Genomic DNA, 19,076 nt, shown 5'->3' on the forward strand with positions numbered 1-19,076 from the left:
TATTTGATTTTATATTGAATTTCACTCATTTAAAGTATAATATAAATCAAATAATTAAAGTGATAGGAAAATATTTGATTTAAGAGAAAATTCCTATTAGATTCAATCATCAAAATAGTCCATATTTGCTTCAAAATTCATGGATGCAAGATTGGTGAAAGAATAGAATGATTTGGCCAAAATTAGGAATGTTTTCAATCAAATTTCATTCGAATTGCCAATGATTGATTCATTAAGATTTAGTCAAGTTTTGTCACCCTAATCTGACCTATTATATATACATAACTTGTCAAGAGCATAGGGATTTTTTTTCCACGCGGATTGCAGCCTCTAGGTGCTCACACAAGCTTCCAAAAATTCAGTAAAAAGGAGGAGATCGATTTTGGAATTGAAGGTCGGCAGAAGGAGTCTTGAAGATCAAACAACAATCCTGGGAGCATTCTGAAACGGGTCCAATCATTCTTTGGCCGTAAATCATCAAGAACCACTCCCTACGTTCAAAGTTTGCCATATCTTTTTTTCAAATTCGATTTCGTTGATTTGTGCAGTGTAAACTAATTTCGATTATATATTTATGTTAGTTAGGATGTTTGCAATGTTCCTGTACAATTTGATTTGAGTTTCGCTGTAGATTGAAGGAACCACCATTACTAGGGTTTCGAAGGTCCAATTTGGGGAACCGTAATTAGACATCAAATTAGCCAAAATCGACCACGTTTTCATACTCAGTGGTTGATGTTTATTTAATCTAGGTTTTTGTTTGTGTTTTATTCGGTGAATATGAGTTTTGCATGTTTAGTTATGGTGGTAATCGTAGCCAAATGGTGGTTAAATGGTGGCTGAGGATCCAGTCCAAACGGAGAAGAAGAAGTCTGGGCGCGCAGCTTCTCTTTTATTCAAATTTCCTTAGTGCGTTTTGTATTATATTAATATGGTTCCATCTTAATCTCAATTCACAAGTGCAGCGCGGTTGGTAAGCGTATGATGGACAAGCAGCGTTCACACCTGGGTTCGATTCTCGCCCAGGACTTATTTTTGACAATTTGTTTGTTATATATTTGTTACGGATCCGGTGCACCTTGCTGTGGTTATGATACGACGCGCCCCATCCCATCAACCGTCAGATTTCCAGGACACGTGATCTGATGCCTCAAAGACATGCTCCTCACCATGAACCCTCAAGCCTCATCACACCTGATCAAAAGCTGAGTTATTCTAATTTCTTTTCATTTTAATTAAATAATTTGGTTTTCTTTTTTATTTTGGTTATATATTTGATGTTTGTTTTAAAACTCTTTTAAGTTTTCTTTTTATAAAACTTATTTCTAATTTTCTTTTTTATAGAAATTATTAAAAATAAAAATATTTATTTTAATCATTATTAATAATTAGATGGATGAATATTTACATTAATCTAATTTGTTTTAAATTATTTAATTAATCATCAATATTGTTAATAATTAAAATAATTATCAGGATTAGAAAATTTAATCGAAACCTTTTTTTCACTGATTTAATTAATTAGGTTGAAAAAACCAATAATTAATTAAATTGATTTTATTTATTATGTTAATGATGTTTAATTCGTACCCTGATCAGGGTTTACGAAGATCACTCCCTACACTGAAATTTTCTCTTGTTGTTCAGTTTTTCAGGGTTAGCAACAGGATTTCCCCCGATCACGAGCCCTATCAATTAAAAGCTAAGTCCCGATTTTATTTTCATTTGAATGTTTATTTTCCTTATAAATTTGTTATTAGGGTTAAAACCTCAAAAGTCAATGGACTCTTTTGCACTTACTTCTTTTGTTGTCTATTTTTGCCAATTTTTCAGGGTTAACCTCGAGGCTACCCTCGACTACGAACCAAATCAGATCAAAAGGTTAGTCAACCATCAAAGCTCAACAGTTGGTAATCCTAAAATCTATCTGATTTACTTTCTTTAATTATTATTTATGTCAAACCTATTGCACTGCTGGTCCGCTGGTTTCTTTTTCCCCGTCCCCGTATTAATTGTTGTGGTTAGTAATCCTAGGGAGTGATAACCCTGAATTGAACTTAGAATCACTTAATTTTTACAAGATAAATATCTGAATTAATCACATGATTGTTGCACCCACGCACCTTTTTTTGGTACCCCTCTTGTTGCCTGTTGCCTATCGCCTTGTGTTTTTTGCAGAATAGCCTTGTCCCTCGAATACGAGGATACCTCAGCAATGTTGCTCTCAGTTCATTCTCAAAGGTCATAAGTCCCTAATGATGCTGCCTTCGATTCGCCAAATATGAACTCGTCCCTCGAAGTTACCTACGAAGTGCTGAGGTATCCTCTGGTTTCCTAACGAAGAAGGCTATTCTGATCCTTCCCTTAGACTACCTGCCCCTCTATGGCATGGGACAGTCTTATGGTGAACGATAACTCGATGACCCGTAAACATCCAAACGAAAGACTTCCTGCCCTCTTATGGTACGGATAGACCCTTTCACCCTGAAAGGCTAAAGAACATTTTTCATCTAACCAGGTAATTTGCCCCTAATTGCTTTGCTCTGGTTTAAAAATCTTTTTCTTACACTTTTTCATAAACCTTCAAAAAGGCTACGCTCATTTTACGAGCTAAAGTCCTTATTTCTTCTTCTTCTTCTATCTACATTTCTGAAACTTTTGGCTTCAAAACTAAAGAGCAAAGCAATTAAGAGCCCATGGAAAACCATGGATGCAAAGGGTGCCTTACACCTTCCCTTTGCCTAAATTATCCCCCCCGAACTCAGTTTTTATTTAAAAGGTTTTTCTTGTTCTTTTAGCCTTTCTGATATTTGGATAAAATAAAAGTCGGTGGCGACTCTTGCTTACCGCGACATTTCAAATAAAGTCAGTTCACCGTATTACACTATCATTCTTGAAGCCATTGACCGGCCCAGAACGACACAACGCCTTGTTCATGTTTATACATATTTATGGAATTTCGCTTCGCATGTATTAATATATGTTAATGAGTTTTGATGATTTTTTTGAGCTTATGCAGCATTTTAGAGAAGATTAGAACCGTCACTAAGGAGTTTTGGAGCTTAAAACCAAGAATGCCATTGTTAGGGCAAGGAAGGTCTCCTCCTTCGTTTTCCACTATGCAGGCTGTTTTAGACGCCGAGACCATCACCATTGAACTCAGGATGTTGCAATTAGTGGATTTGGGCGCTATTTGGATTCAGGCTAAGTCATTCATGGAGGTTTTGAGATCACAAAATTTGAAGGAGAAGAACCAGCGAAATCCGCAGGTAATCCCGTGGATGATTTCGCGTCAGATTCCGCAGGTACCGAAGTTAGGGGTAGTGAATAGTGATGTTGACTATTTGACTGACTGCGTGGCATTTATTTGGTGTCTGGTTGGGCAGTCAACCGGTTCCCTTCCTCTCTCCACTCCGATTGGCTGCGCACAAAGATCCCGGGCCCACGAAGACTGAATGTTTGACTCTCTTTCCATGAGTATAGTTTTTTATTTAATTATTCTTGTTTGTATGTACAACAGCGTAACAACATGGCACAAATGGCAAAGCTTACACATGGTTATTCCCCAAGTCTTGAGTTCGAGCCTTGTAGGGGCCAAAGGGTTTTTTTCTTCTTTAAGTTATTGCTTGCAGCTATGAGAGATCCTGCGCGCCCAGCCAATACAAGACTATCACGCACTTTCAGGCAACCATCATTGGATCTCCAATAATCCTAATCTAACGTACACCAAGCCGAAGGTTTATCATGCACCCTCAAGGCCAGCCACACAGGATTGGTGCCAGGTTTTTTTATAATTTTATTATTTTTATTGTTTAATTGTTTAGATTAAATATTGATAGATTATGTTTAGTTTAGATAAATTATTATAATTAGGATTAATAATATAATTAGGATTAAGGCTATAACTATTTAGGATTATATTCCCGATTATTCGACTACTGCGATTAATTTGTTTAATTAGCATTAATAATTATAAATCATAAAAACCCTAGAGATAGGTTTATCAACGCATTAGGGTTTGCCCAATCCCACTGGCCATTTGGCCGAAATATCAGGATTTTAATTTGTTATTCGTTTTGACTAAATCTATTGATCGCGATGGGTAATAATCGATTATTTAATCGTTTAGTCTTTTAATCAAATATAAATTATAATAACATTTATTTTGCTAAATGGTTTTAACCATCTTATTGGTTACGATGATTAGCATATTTCCCTTTATCAAATTCATTATTATTTGTAATCAAACCTATTGATTATGGGGAATAACGATAACGATAAATTAATAATTATATTAAAATACATTCCATTTGCTAAAAGAGATAATCGAATCAATCGATTAGAATTGCCAGCAATTCTTTACTAATCTATTAATTTTGGTGATCAAACCTATTGATCATCGCGATTAATGGTAACAAATTAAAATCAGGATTGTACGCCACTTAAAACACATTCAAAATACTTCTCATCTCTTCAATACTGCGATTTTCAAAACTACGATAAGGTAATTCAAAATACCTTGCGAACTTCGCATTTGAAAAACTACGATAAGGTAATTCAAAATACCTTCAAAAAAACCTCATATCAAATTCTAAGGCGTACAACCCTTTCCCCGAACTACGTGGACTCTGATTCTCCCTAAGGAGATACGTAGGTACTTGGCAACAAGGCGAGTCCCCCTTCCCTAAAACCTCCATTCAATTCAAATCTCACTTTTCGCCCTTTTCATTTCCTTAGCTATTAAACCTGAATATTTAGCCATAAAACTGTACCTTAGACTTAAAACCTTAGGAAAGGGTTGAGGGTGCCTAACACCTTCCCTCGACCTGATTATAATAATCTTACCCCGATCTCTTAACTGCGTAGGGTTTCCTATTCGCCCTGGTAGAATAGGTGGCGACTCTAAAACCTTTAATTTTAGGGCAGGTTGCTACAGCTGGCGACTCTGCTGGGGACAATCTATAATGGTGAATTATTATGCTCCTATAGGTTTTTGGCAGGGTTTAGGTTTTTTGGTAAACTTTTTAGGGTTTTTGGCGAATTTTTTTAAGGTTCGGCTAATTTGCCATTTTTAGGGTTTATGGTTTTTTATGAATATTTAATTTATATTTATTTATTTATTTATTTGCCATTTCATTTATTTACCGCAATTCCGTTTATTTACAGTAATTTAAATAAATATCTGTTTATTTAAATATTTGCTGTTACTGCATTTTCTGAAAAATAAGCAACCGGATCGTGAGGTTAGTTTTTAAATATTTAAATCTAATTTTATTTATTTATTTTCTTATTTATAAGTTCATTTATTTACAGCAATTTAGTTACATATTTGTTTATATGAATATTTGCTATTTTATTGCATCTTTTGGGATATATAAAATTGTGTTAAAACCTAAGTGTGGGAATTATCCTTAAGACCAGGGGGGGCTTGAATCACCCACGAGTCTTATTGATAATTCCACTCAGAGTGGGTTGAATATCCGGAAATTTCCAATACGAGGCTTGACTTTGTTGAGGGCAGGACTTGGTATTTGGCTGATCTCTCTGGGAACCTACCCCAAAAACTCGAACCTCATGGATAAAATGAGTTGTTCTAAAATCCAAAGAGACAAAAAGTCTCGGAGGCTTCGAACGACCCCATGAGACCCTTGTTAGAACATACCAATGGGAAGGGTAGCTCCCTAAGCCGTCATGCCAAACCTATGAACTTAGGACTTTTGTGCTTTTGTGCTTGTTATATGTTTGCAATTTGTATGCTACGAATATATGCGTTTCAATTTTTGCAGGTATTCCTACGCGTTCCCTGGCCTGTAGGGACTCTATTTCTAAGACCACGTCCTTCCCACGAAGGACATCTTTATTAATGCACGTCGATTGGCCTCTCGATGGCTATGAGACCTAGTGACTGTCTTGAACAGTCACCCCGCATCTGCATCTACACATTCCCTAGCCTGTAGGGAGTTTCTTTTTGTATCTTAGCATTTTTACAACCACGTGTCCTTCTCACAAAGGACATCTTCGTTTACGCACATCAATTGGCCTTTCGACGGCCATGAGATCTAGTGATTGTCTTGAACGGTCACCTTATGCTTACATCTACGCATTCCCTAGCCTGTAGGGATTCTATTTATAAAATCGCATCCTTCGTACGAAGGACATCTTCGTTTACGCACATCAATTGGCCTCTCGATGGCCATGAGATCTGGTGACTGTCTTGAACGGTCACCCCGTGCTTGCTCCTACGCACTCCCTAGCCTATAGGGATTGTCTTTTACGTCCATGTGTTTTTACAACGACGCGTCCTTCCCCTGAAGGACGTCCCCATTAACGCACGTCGATTGGCTTCACGATGGCCATGAGATCTAGTGACTGTCTTGAACGGTCATCCAGTGCCTATTCCCGCGCACCCTCTAACTTGTAGGGTTTGGATTTCCATTTATGCGTCTTCAATCCCTAGCCTGTAGGGATTTCACTTCATCTTATATCGTCCTTAGATAGGTTTTGTTCCGCATAGAGAACCTTCCCACGAGGGACAACTTCATTGGTACACGTCGAACGGCCTCTCGATGGCCATGAGATTTGGTGACTGTCTTGAACAGTCACCAGCCGCTACCTTCTGCATACTCCCTAATCTAAGGGATCTCCATTGGCACGTTATAACATATAGTTTGCACGGATTTCGCTAGGATCTAATGTCACCTCAAAATCTGCATAGACTATCCTTAGGATTATATATGTCGCACATCTGCATTGCATACAAAAAAAAGGGAGTCTTACGCATACGCATGCATCTTCCTTTTCATGCATTCATACATTTACATTTGCATCTTCGCCCGCATCCACACTTACGGTAATAGCCGATTTCCCGAGACTCACGAAGATAATCAAAGGATCACAAACTATGGAGAAAGGAGGATAAACTATTGAGAATGATCTTAGTCTTACTAAGGAAAAGAGGATGTCTTTCACCATGCCAGTCGCGTGTCCATGCCTTGTCGTAACAGGATCATAAATACAGCCAGGGTTATCATTGAGCAAAGATTAGTTCAACAAAGAAGTTCCCTCATAGATACACTCAAGGGGTATCTAGTCATTAAGGGGTTCATCTTAGAACATAGCAAAGTTTACAAGGACGCTCTATGATAACCTGGGGGCAAGGATTAGTCCAACTGGGGCAATATCCTGAACGAAGATGCATAACTACAATGGAGGGAAGGCGACGTATGTTAACTCCACACCAAGGGGCAAAAGGGCCATGGGTTTCTTCATCAATCTACGAACTCCGAAGAATGCGAACGGACTGATACTATCCTTAGAAAAAAGCAAAAGAGGTTCAGTCAAAGGAAACTCATGAAGTTCCGAAACGACGATAACCCACCGCTAACAATTTATTCCCGACAAGTTTGACGTGCCCAAGGAAAGTTTGAGATTACCCTTTACTTCTACAAGTCCAACTTCTACGATCATAAAGTATTATTTGGTGTAAAACGTTGTACCTTTTTGAATAGTAATTCAATAAAATAATCATGCATGTTTTGAAATCAATCTGTTCACTTCGCTCTTGCATTACTACGACCTTCCATTTCAAATTATCACTCCCAATTATTAACAAACTTGAGGGAGAATGACGAATACAAATAACTAAGTCTCGCTAAACGTATGCTTTCGAGGTAAGACCGAACCGATGATGTACAAGCATTGTTTCAATTCTCAAACAGTGGAGATATAAGGATGTTAATCCCTCGTCACCCCCTCGAGCCAGGAGTTGGAGTTTGTTTCTACTTTTCAAATAAACCTTGATTGCAACCAGGGGCAGGGTAGATTCCGAATAATTCAATGGTGTATTTTGATTGTCAAGAGAATCAGTCAATCCAAGCAAAGGTTAAAGCGAAGGTTCAAGCATATCGTCTTCCTCGCGTTCATCCAAGATTGAGAAGGCAATGGGGATAACATTCGCAACATCTTCTTCTTCAACACATCATTCAAGATCGAGGACGTATCAAAGTTGAGGCTTACAAATCAAGGTCAACGAGGCAGTCACAACATTCAACATCCAAAGATCAATATGTCCAAAGGAACATCCAAAAGAAAAAAGGAGAAAAGCGCCCGCTAAGTCAAAATAGGAAACTTCCATGAAAGAAAATAAAGATGACTTAGGCAAAAATTAGGGCATTCCGATGGGTCAAATCCAAAAGATTGGCTCATACAAAAATAAGGGATAGAAAAAACAAAGGCAAAATACAAAGGACAATCTTGTGACTGCTAAATCAATCAAAGCTTCCCATCAATGCTTGGATCTCTATAACATTCTTCATCAGTGCTTGGATCTCTACTAAGGCTCCTGCTCAACATCAAAACTAAAACGATTCTCTTGCAAACAAAGCACATTCATTGGATTAGGCGAATTTTCAGGATTTGGAGAACATCAAGGAGAAAGGGGTGGGCTGAATAAATTTTGAGCCTTATATCTGTTGTTTCTTAAACCACGAACCAAGCCAAGTTACAACATTTAAAAGTCCTAATTGAGGCAAGGTTAACTATGAAAGCATATTAAGCAGGATTTTGTTATACTGACTCCTAAGTTTGTTAAAACTATTTCTAACCACTACGCTTCTTCAAGCATTCATTTCTAATCATCCAGTCCTAATTCATAACGGACTTCAATTTCAAAACTTGCGTACGCATTGTGTTAGAGTTACTTCTCGAAGGATACAACGTCATCTACGAACAAACACTTAGCACTCAAGGAAATCTCGAAATTGTTTTAACTAAAGGAGATCGTTTCCACTAAAGACTCTTGAATGAGGAAACCACGTCCAGAGGGTTTTCCTAAACAGGGACAAAATTTCCAGAATTATAGGGGCATACAATCAAAGATCCTATTAACTAGGGGCATTCACCCTAAGGTTCAATTGACCTGGGTCACATCTCGAAGCAATAACAATCAGGGGCATGTCAAACATGGGAGAAATTTAAAAGGATAGAATACCATGGATAACCCTCCATATCCTGAAAATCAAGGGCATACCCTTCAACCTAAACATCGAAGCATATGACAAGGTTATTTCCCGGGGCACTTCCCTCATGACTTGGAGATCATAAGCATCTTTTCCCACGAAAATATTGGGGCAATGGATATCAAATCCATAAGGCGCACAAAAGGAAAAGGCGTTCTCGCACTTTACAACATCGAACAAATCTTTCTCCTAATTACGATCTTCAAAGTTAAAAAAAAATAGGTATTGGGAAATCGCGCTAGCATCCAACAACCTTACAACATTGGCGAGTTATATACGCTTTGGCTATCAACAACCTATCATTAGAGCATCATGCAAATACATATAAATCATGCATTACATACATTAGTTGATACATCACACCACACCTTTTTAGGTAGTCTTCTTTAAGACAAATCTTACGATCCTTTCTAGGAACCTCTCCAGGTAGTCTTCTTTAAGACATTCTTTTTCTAAGAGCCTTTCTAGGTAGTCTTCTCTAAGACAATCATCGCCAATTCCAAGAACCTTTTTAGGAAGTCTTCTTTAAGACATTTTCTTTCCAAGAACCTTTTTAGGTAGTCTTCTTTAAGACATTTTCTTTCTAAGAACCTTTCTAGGTAGCCTTTTCATTGTCCTGTCCAAGAACCTTTTTGGGTAGTCTTTTTAAGACATTTTCCAGCCTTTCCAGGTAGTCTTCTTTAAGACATTCCTCATCCTTTGATAAGAACCTTTTCAGGTGGTCTTCTTTAAGACAAATGTTCATATCCATTCCGGAAACCTTTTCAGGTAGTCTTATAGAAAACATTATTTCGTTCCACTCATTACATCAGTCAACATATGCATGAGCATAAGCATTATCCCATACATCTAAACATCCAAGTCATTACTCTGGTGCTAAACCACATTGTCCACCTGCTTCCCGGTAACCTTACCAATGACAGTAACCTTATTGTTTGTTTATTTCCAATCACCTGATCGATGTATCCTGGTAACCTTACCGATGATAGCAACCTCGCTGTTCATTTCACTCATAAAACATATACATATGCATTAGCGTATACATATCATCTAGCGCATTCACATACTACAAAAAGCCCAGTTTCCAACCCTCGTGTTGTGATAGATTTGTTTTCCGACCCTCGAGTCGTGAATATTTGACATGCTATTTTCTCCGACCCTCGAGTCGTGAGTTTCCAAACAAGTGAATCTTTTTCATGCAGGCAAACATGCTAGAACTATAGCAAACAATCTTCTATGCAGGTAAACTTGTCCGAACCGGGGAAAGTGGATCCCATTGGTGCAAGTGAGCTTGCTAGAGCTATAGCAAGTGATCCTTTTGGGATTAATCAAAACTACGATAGTAAGCAGGTATGGCTAACTGCGACGACTTACTAGAACTATAGTAAGTGGGTCATACCATCTACGATAAGCTTACTCCAACTACGATAGCAAGTAGGTATGGCTAACTACGACGACTTACCAGATCTATGGTAAGTGGGCCACACCATCTACGATAAACTTGCTAAAACTACGATAGTAAGCAGGTATGGCTAACTGCGACGACTTACTAGAACTATAGTAAGTGGGTCATACCATCTATGATAAGCTTACTCCAACTATGATAGCAAGTAGGTATGGCTAACTGCGACGACTTACCAGATCTATGGTAAGTGGGCCACACCATCTATGATAAACTTGCTGAAACTACGAAAGTAAACAGGTATGGCTAACTGCGACGACTTACTAGAACTATAGTAAGTGGGTCATACCATCTACGATAAGCTTACTCCAACTACGATAGCAAGTAGGTATGGCTAACTGCAACGACTTACTAGAGATATAGTAAGTGGGCCACACCATCTACGGTAAACTTGCTGAAACTACGATAGTAAGTATGTATAGCTAACTGCGATGACTTACCAGAGCTATGGTAAGTGGGTCATACCATCTACGATAAACTTACTCCAACTACGATAGCAAGTAGGTATGGCTAACTGCGACGACTTACTAGAGCTATAGTAAGTGGGCCGCACCATCTACGATAAACTTGCTGAAACTACGATAGTAAGTAGGTATGGCTAACTGCGACGACTTACCAGAGCTATGGTAAGTGGGTCATACCATCTACGATAAACTTACTCCAACTACGATAGCAAGTAGGTACGGCCGACCGCGACGACTTACTAGAGCTATAGTAAGTGGGTCACACCATCTACGATAAGCTTACTCAAACTACGATAGTGAGTGGGTATACCAACCGCGACGACTTACTAGAACTATAGTAAGTGGGTTATCTACAAACTGCAAACCCTTGCTAGCACCATGGCGAGATAACTATTTTCTACACAGCAAACGGCGAACTATCGCTATTGCTAGCTACGTTCATGCATCACGTTAGTCCCTCGACAGTGATCTTCTTCAAAACTTCACCAATAACAAGCAAAGGTTTTATCTTTCTTTTTCAGAGTTACTAACATGCTTCAAATAACATAGCTAATAGTCATGCATCATTCAATTGCATATCTCATTCATACATAATGCATATACATACATTGCTCTCATTTATTTTGAGAAGCTCACGGCATCATACATCGCATGCATCATAACATTGCATAAAATTCAAGTTGCCTTTTCAGGCCATGCTACAATCGAAACACGTGGTTTCTTCCAAAAAAGAATTTGCTTCACATTCAAAGAAAGAGGGGTATTTACCTTGGAGGGCATCTTTAAGCCCATCTCCCACAGAACTTCTTCCCGACAAACGCAAATTTCAAGGCATTTTAGTGTTCAATCATCTTCTACCTTTAGATCACGATAGGAAGACGTGCATATCTGAATCTTTAGGTTTAAGAAGATTGAACAGGGGCAGCTGTCATACCCCAAAATTTGCCCTCCTCATTTCATCTTCAATGACTCAAGGTTCAAGGGTTTATTCAAGCAACATTCTCCTAATCGAGGGCCTCTTAAATAAGGGTTTGCACTTTATCAGAAGAGCTTGAATCTCTAAGGCCTCAAATGGATCTCAAGGTATCTCATATGTCTCAAATTATCTCCATGTCAAAAGTCAAGCTTCAGTACCAAGGATTGTTCACTCAATGGCTCAGATGATCCACAGTCGACTATGTTGACCTAAAAGTCAACTATAGTCAAAATACAGTCAAACTTCAAGGTTTTTTTGTCAACATCAAGTATGTGAGTTTATATCCATCATTTGATCAAAGGTTGATCATGATCCATTAATAAAAACTCAGATATGAACAAAGTCAAAAGGTTCAAATTAGGGTTTTTTATAGGAGAAAGTCAACTCAACTTTGACTGGCCATAACTTCCACATGGAGTATCAAAAATTTCCCAACCAAAACCTATTTTGAAGGAAATTGGATTCTCTACAACTTTGTCTCTCACATGCCAAGGCCATAAATGCTTCATTCAAGAGATACAAGTCAAGACATTATAGGCCTTTTTTAAAAGTCAATCAAAAGTCATCATTTTCAAATGAAGCATACATGAACATGGAAAGTTCAATTGAGATGAAACCAAATGCATCATTTAGAGGACACTTTAAGCTTTCTAAAATGACCAAGAACACCTTCATGTTATCAAGGTTGAGAGAGATATGAAGTGCACAAGTGGGTCAAAATTCAAGAAGGGCATGAAAGTAACTTTGGCAAATTTTGGATATTTAGACTAATGGGCTTAAGTTTTGGACTTCAAACCCTCATATGATTCAAATAAGGGCCTATGAAACTATTCTCATATTTTTGGCATTTTTATTTATATTTATTTGAATTTTATTCATATAAATGCAAAATAAATTAAGTAAAATATCAAAGATAATGAATTAAATCATGGGGCTTTGTTTTGGATCACTTAAAGGCCCAAGAAGCATCTTGAGAGCCAAAGAATTTCGTTGGTCCATTATTTGTATTTTATTTATTTCTTGATTTTATTCAAATTAAATCAAGGAAAAATAAGTAAAAATCGAATTAGTACATGATTTGATTTTTTCAATCACAAAATCATTTTTAAAAATTCAAATGAATCAATTATGGTGATTGGAAAATAGATGGAATCAAAAATAGAAGTTTTTGGTTCAAGAAAATCAAATCATATTTTCTCCTTCAAAGCTTGATTTTTTCTCTCATGTTTTAACCTAGTTTCATTCCATAAATAAAGACAAATAGTCAGCCTTTGCCAAGGGACGAAAAAATAGCAAGAAAATAAGGTTCCAAAGATGCAAAATTTCATAAAAAACTAGGGCATAACATATAGCTCTCTCCTGCAGGTTTGAACGACTTTGAATCGTCCCATTACCTTCCTGAATATTCCAGGAGGTTGTTCCTATCATTCTTGAAGCCATTGACCGGCCCAGAACGACACAACGCCTTGTTCATGTTTACACATATTTCTGGAATTTCGCTTCGCATGTATTAATATATGTTAATGAGTTTTGATGATTTTTTTGAGCTTATGCAGCATTTTAGAGAAGATTAGAACCGTCACTAAGGAGTTTTGGAGCTTAAAACCAAGAATGCCATTGTTAGGGCAAGGAAGGTCTCCTTCGTTTTCCACTATGCAGGTTGTTTTAGACGCCGAGACCATCACCATTGAACTCAGGATGTTGCAATTAGTGGATTTGGGCGCTATTTGGATTCAGGCAACGTCATTCATGGAGGTTTTGAGATCATGAAATTTGAAGGAGAAGAACCAGCGAAATCCGCAGGTAATCCCGTGGATGATTTCGCGTCAGATTCCGCAGGTACCGAGGTTAGGGGTAGTGAATAGTGATGCTGACTATTTGACTGACTGCGTGGCATTTATTTGGTGTCTGGTTGGGCAGTCAACCAGTTCCCTTCCTCTCTCCACTCCGATTGGCTGCACGCAAAGATCCTGGGCCCACGAAGACTGAATGTTTGACTCTCTTTCCATCATTATAGTTTTTTATTTAATTATTCTTGTTTGTATGTACAACATCATAACAACATGGCACAAATGGCAAAGCTTACACATGGTTATTCCCCAAGTCTTGAGTTCGAGCCCTGTAGGGGCCTGTCGCACGCTCGCAAAAATGAACAGAGTCGCCACCAATATATTTATCCCAAAGAGGGAAAGGAATATAAGAAAACCTAGAATAAAGAAAGGATAAGAAAAGTTCTTTCGACCAGAGATAGGATACGGGAGTCGGTTACGCGAGGGGAAGGTACTAGCACCCCTCACGCCCATCGTACTCGATGGTATCCACCTATGTTTGTTGCTATCTAAAGGGTGTGTTACTTATAAATCTAAAGCTTAATGCTAAGGGAATGCATGCAACAGAAAGAAAAGGAAACACGGGGAAAAAAAGGTTTATAAATAATTGTGCTCGCTTAGGCCCCGCGACCTAATGCCTACGTATCCTTTTCGGGAATCAGAGCGTCGTAGTTCGGCTCACATTTTTTGCTTGTTTTTGTGTTTTTTAGTTGAACAGTTACATTCGCATTCCGCTGCTCGACCTCTGGAGTCTTAAGCTGGGAATGGAGCGGAAATAACGTGTCCGATTAAGGGAAACAATGCCCTGAAGGCAAGAGAGAGAGAGGAGAGAAGATTGGTTTGTGTTTTTTATGTAACTTCATGATGAACAAAACCCAATACAAGGCTTCGCACCACTTAGTTACTTTGTTTTTAGGTCTGAGCCTTTATTAGATGTTTTAGATGTTTTTGATTGGTGTTTTTTAAGGGGAATTAATCTGCGAGTTGAATCACATAAGAGTGTATAAAGGTAGGGAAACAGATTAGGGAATGAATCCCACTCATTTCTCTCCCATCATAAAGTGATTGAGAAACAGATTAGGGAATAAATCCCGCTCATTTCTCTCCCACTAAGTGATTGAGAAACAGATTAGGGAATAAATCTCACTCATTTCTCTCCCACTTTTAGTGAAGTGTGATCCGCCTCTTCCTTTATTAAATGTTTTAAAGTCAAAAAGAAAAAGGAAAAACAAACTAGCCTAAAATGAAGTAACTAGCCTAAGGTTACGATTATACCTAAGTGTTAGGGTTTTAAGCGAAATGAGACTAAGCCTAATTTATGTGAAGATATTACAAGACCTAAAATCTAATGGAATGAAGATTACAAGTGAAGCCATAATCATAAGCAAAAAATCAAATGTAAACAAGATACAAAACTAGTACCAAAATTGACTTAAAGGTGACTTGAAATATGGTACAAAACATGGAAGTAAATGATGCAAAATATAGTACAAAAATCGAATTAAAAGGACTATTATTTTTTATGATTTTTATATGAAGTAAAAAACAATTAAAATGATTAGTCTAAAAGCAAATATTTTTTATTGATTATTTTCTATGTCAAGATTACCTACAAATCCAACAAATTTTTAATGATTTTAATTGCCTTTTTAGAACCTAAAAAATAGTAAAAAAATCTTAATTCTATCTAAAATCTAAATGAACCCGGGGGTGTAAACTTGAACATGGTGGTGCACATAGCAGAGGCGCTGGGCCCAGAGAACTGGCCCAAACATTTTGTTACAATCTTTCGGCACCAAAAATAGAAGGTACATGGGCCACAGGGGATGTGTGAACAGCGATTCGGGCCCAAGAGATTTGTTATTCAGATTGATTCAGATTAATGTTTTATTTTTATTACAAAAAAGAACAATAATAAAAAGGAAATTAAATAAAATAGAAAGGGAAAATTAGAAAGGGATTTTAGGGTTACTCTGTGACGATTGGGATTCTGAAGAACTTCCCCTCTTCCTTCGACGTGAACGGCGGTGGTGTCGCAAGCTCTCTCCGGCGAACTCGTCCTCCACGGTCGCTGACTTCGTCTCACTCAGTCGATCTCTGCTTTCACTCTCTCCGCCCTTTGCCTTTCTCGTCTCCGATTCGAACTGTTTGTTTTGACGGCGACCTCTACGTGATGTTGTTGTTGGCGATTCGAATATTGAGTCGTGTTGTTGAATGGATATTGAATGTTATTGAAGCTGTAGAAGAACGGGATTGGAGAAGTTCCGAGAGAAGATTGAAGTTGGTTCGATGATGGAGAGAAGATGAAATTCTCTATTGAGGATCACGAAGCTGAGATTATGTTTCTTCTGTTGCATTCTTGTTCTGTTACTTCTAATAATTTTCTTATGCCTTTTTTCTATTGAATCATTGTTGAGTTCTTTTTGGTTTTCTTGTGGCAGGCTCTATGCTGAATGAGTAGTGAAGAAGATGAATAGTGAGAGGTTGAACCTGAATGAATGGAAAGTGGTTGAAGAATGTGAAGATGTTCAATTGAAGGTCATTGCTATTTTTTTGCAGGTTTCTGATTTGGATTCTGTGGAGATTTGAGGTGAGTTGATGAATCGGTGAAGATGACTGTGGAGGAGAAGAAGGTGAGAAATGGAGATTGCAGAATGAAGGTAGAGTGAAGATGATGAAGAGTGGGTGATGGTGGTGGAAGTGAAGAGAGAGTGAAAGTGAAGAGAGGATTGAAGAATTGTGGAGAGGCTGAATTGAAGACTGTGGTTCTGATTTATAGAAGTGAGGGATCCCGATTCTCTCTTTCTGTTGTTTCTGTTAGGGATGATTTGTTAGTTATAAAATCGGTTAGGAGTTAGTTATTGCTGTTTAAAAGTTAGTTACTGATTCTGTTGTGTTTCTGTTAGATGGCAGTTATGAAACTGTTATAGGTTAGATGCAGGGTAGTTAGAAAACTGTTATAAGGTTAAAAGTTTGTTACAAACTGTTATCGTTAGTTAGGGAATCAGTTAGTGGTTATTTGAAGTTTGTTATATGGTTATAAGGTTGGTTAGAAGTAGATATGTGAAGAGAAATTAGTTAGGGAAGCTGTTAGTTAAAACAGTTAGGAAGAGGTTTAGAAATAGGTTAATAGTTAATGGTTATGAATAATTTTGTTTAGATGTGTGAACAGGTTTATGAACTGTATGGTTCTGTATATTAGTTTAAAGTAGGTACAGAATCTGTTATGCTGCAAAGTTATCTAATGCCAAGTTCTTTTTTCTGAAATGACTTCTTGAATTGTATGGCATATTGTCTAAATGCTGCAGGTCTATTTGTGTTTGGTATGGGACCTAAAATGTCAACTATTCTGAAGCATTTTCTTTGTATTACAGGGCTTTTAATGGTGCAGCAGGGTCACGAAACAGAACTTTGAAGGAAGAGTCATTAGGCCATGGAGTTGGTGTATTGAGAACTCGGAAGAGGATCGACTTAGAAATAAGTATAGGGTCAAGCTCAAGATATAAACCCAAAGTGCAAGAGGAGAATTGGAGAACAGCATATAGGATAGGATAGGTGGTTAAATGTATATCTTTGTATAGATTTTCTTGTATTTTCTTTGTAATGGAATTGTGTTGTTGTAATGACTTCTTTTCATGTAGCTTGAACTTTATACTGGAATTTCAGAGTTTTGACTTTGTGATGTAATGGATACATAATGATGGAATTCGGATAGTTTGACTTTTTAGATATATGTGGACTTTCAAATATTTAGCTTTTTTGTACTTGAAACCCGTGGTTGAATGCTTGATGTAACTTTTGATTCAAATAGATACAATGCTTCTCTGGGTCCATCAATGTTTAATGTCTCAATATATCTTGCATTAAACTAAATCAATACATCCGCACCCTATTTTATTCCACCATTTCCAACCGTAGACACCTTTAGACATGACATGCCCTTTAAATAAATCCATAAATCCGGTCGTCCACTTTGTGAATAAAGAGAATCTTCAAGAATGGACCAACGTCCTAGTAACATCATCTTCATCTTCTTTTTTGAGTAATAAAATAAATAAGCCTTATTCTAAGACCTCTGTGAGACCTCAGTTCATCCCTTGATCCTTGATCCCAAATTGACTTTACTGATTAATGAATACATGAATTATGTTAATGTCCTAACAGAAAAATGCATATGAATGGGAAGCTCAAGTTAATCAGAAAAGGAATTATATGGGCAAATTTTGGGGTGCAACAGCTGCCCCTATTTAATCGTCTTAAACCTGAAGGAGAGATTGGCGCTAGCCTTTCGATCCTTCAAGGTGGAAGAAGATTAAATATCAAAAGAACCTGAAAATTTGCCTGATGAGAGAAAGGATCCACGGGGGAAAAGATGGTGTCAACTCCATTGAGGAATAATGTATCAATTCTGGATTGATCAAAATAACTCTAGGTTAGAAATGAAATACACATCAACTCTGGGTTGAAAAAGAAAGGTGGGTCGACTCTGGGTCGAAGAATAAAGGGAAGTCAACTCTGGATTGGATAGGAGGTAAATGTCAACTCTGGATTGAGAACGGAACGTGAAACCAATGTTAGTGGGACAAGATATTGAGAAAGAAAGTAAGAACATCAACTCTGGGTTGAAAACAAGAGATGGACATCAACTCTGAGTTAAGAGAAAGACAAAAGATAACCATCAACTCTGGGTTGAGTGGGAGAAGGGAAGGATCAACTATGGGTTGAATAAAAGAAAGGATAATCGTTAACTCTGGGTTGAGTGGGAAAGGACAAGAGAAAACCGTCAACTCTGGGTTGAGTGGGAAAGAAAGAAGATAACCGTCAACTCTGGGTGAGGGGGAAAGGAATCAATTCTGGATTGAACAAGAGATAACCGTCAACTCTGGGTTGAGTGGGAAAAGACAAGAGATAACTGTCAACTCTGGGTTGAGTGAGAAAAGGATAATGGATAACCGTCAACTCTGGGTTGAGTGGGAAAGAAAGAAGAAATCAATTCTGGATTGAACAAATGATAACCGTCAACTCTGGGTTGAGTGGGAAAAGGAAAGGATAATCGTCAACCCTGGGTTGAGTGGGAAAGAAAGAAGAAATCAATTCTGGATTGAACAAATGATAACCGTCAACTCTGGGTTGAGTGGGAAAAGGAAAGGATCAACTCTGGTTTGAATAAAAGATCACCGTCAACTCTGGGTTGAGTGGGAAAGGGGATAATTAATTCTGGATTGAATACAAGATAATCGTCAACTCTGGGTTGAGTGGGGAAAGAGAAAAGGTAACCGTCAACTCTGGGTTGAGTGGGAAAGACAAAAGATAACCGTCAACTCTGGG

The sequence above is a fragment of the Vicia villosa genome, linkage group LG3 (assembly GCF_029867415.1).
Source record: "Vicia villosa cultivar HV-30 ecotype Madison, WI linkage group LG3, Vvil1.0, whole genome shotgun sequence".
Classification (NCBI taxonomy): domain Eukaryota; kingdom Viridiplantae; phylum Streptophyta; class Magnoliopsida; order Fabales; family Fabaceae; genus Vicia; species Vicia villosa.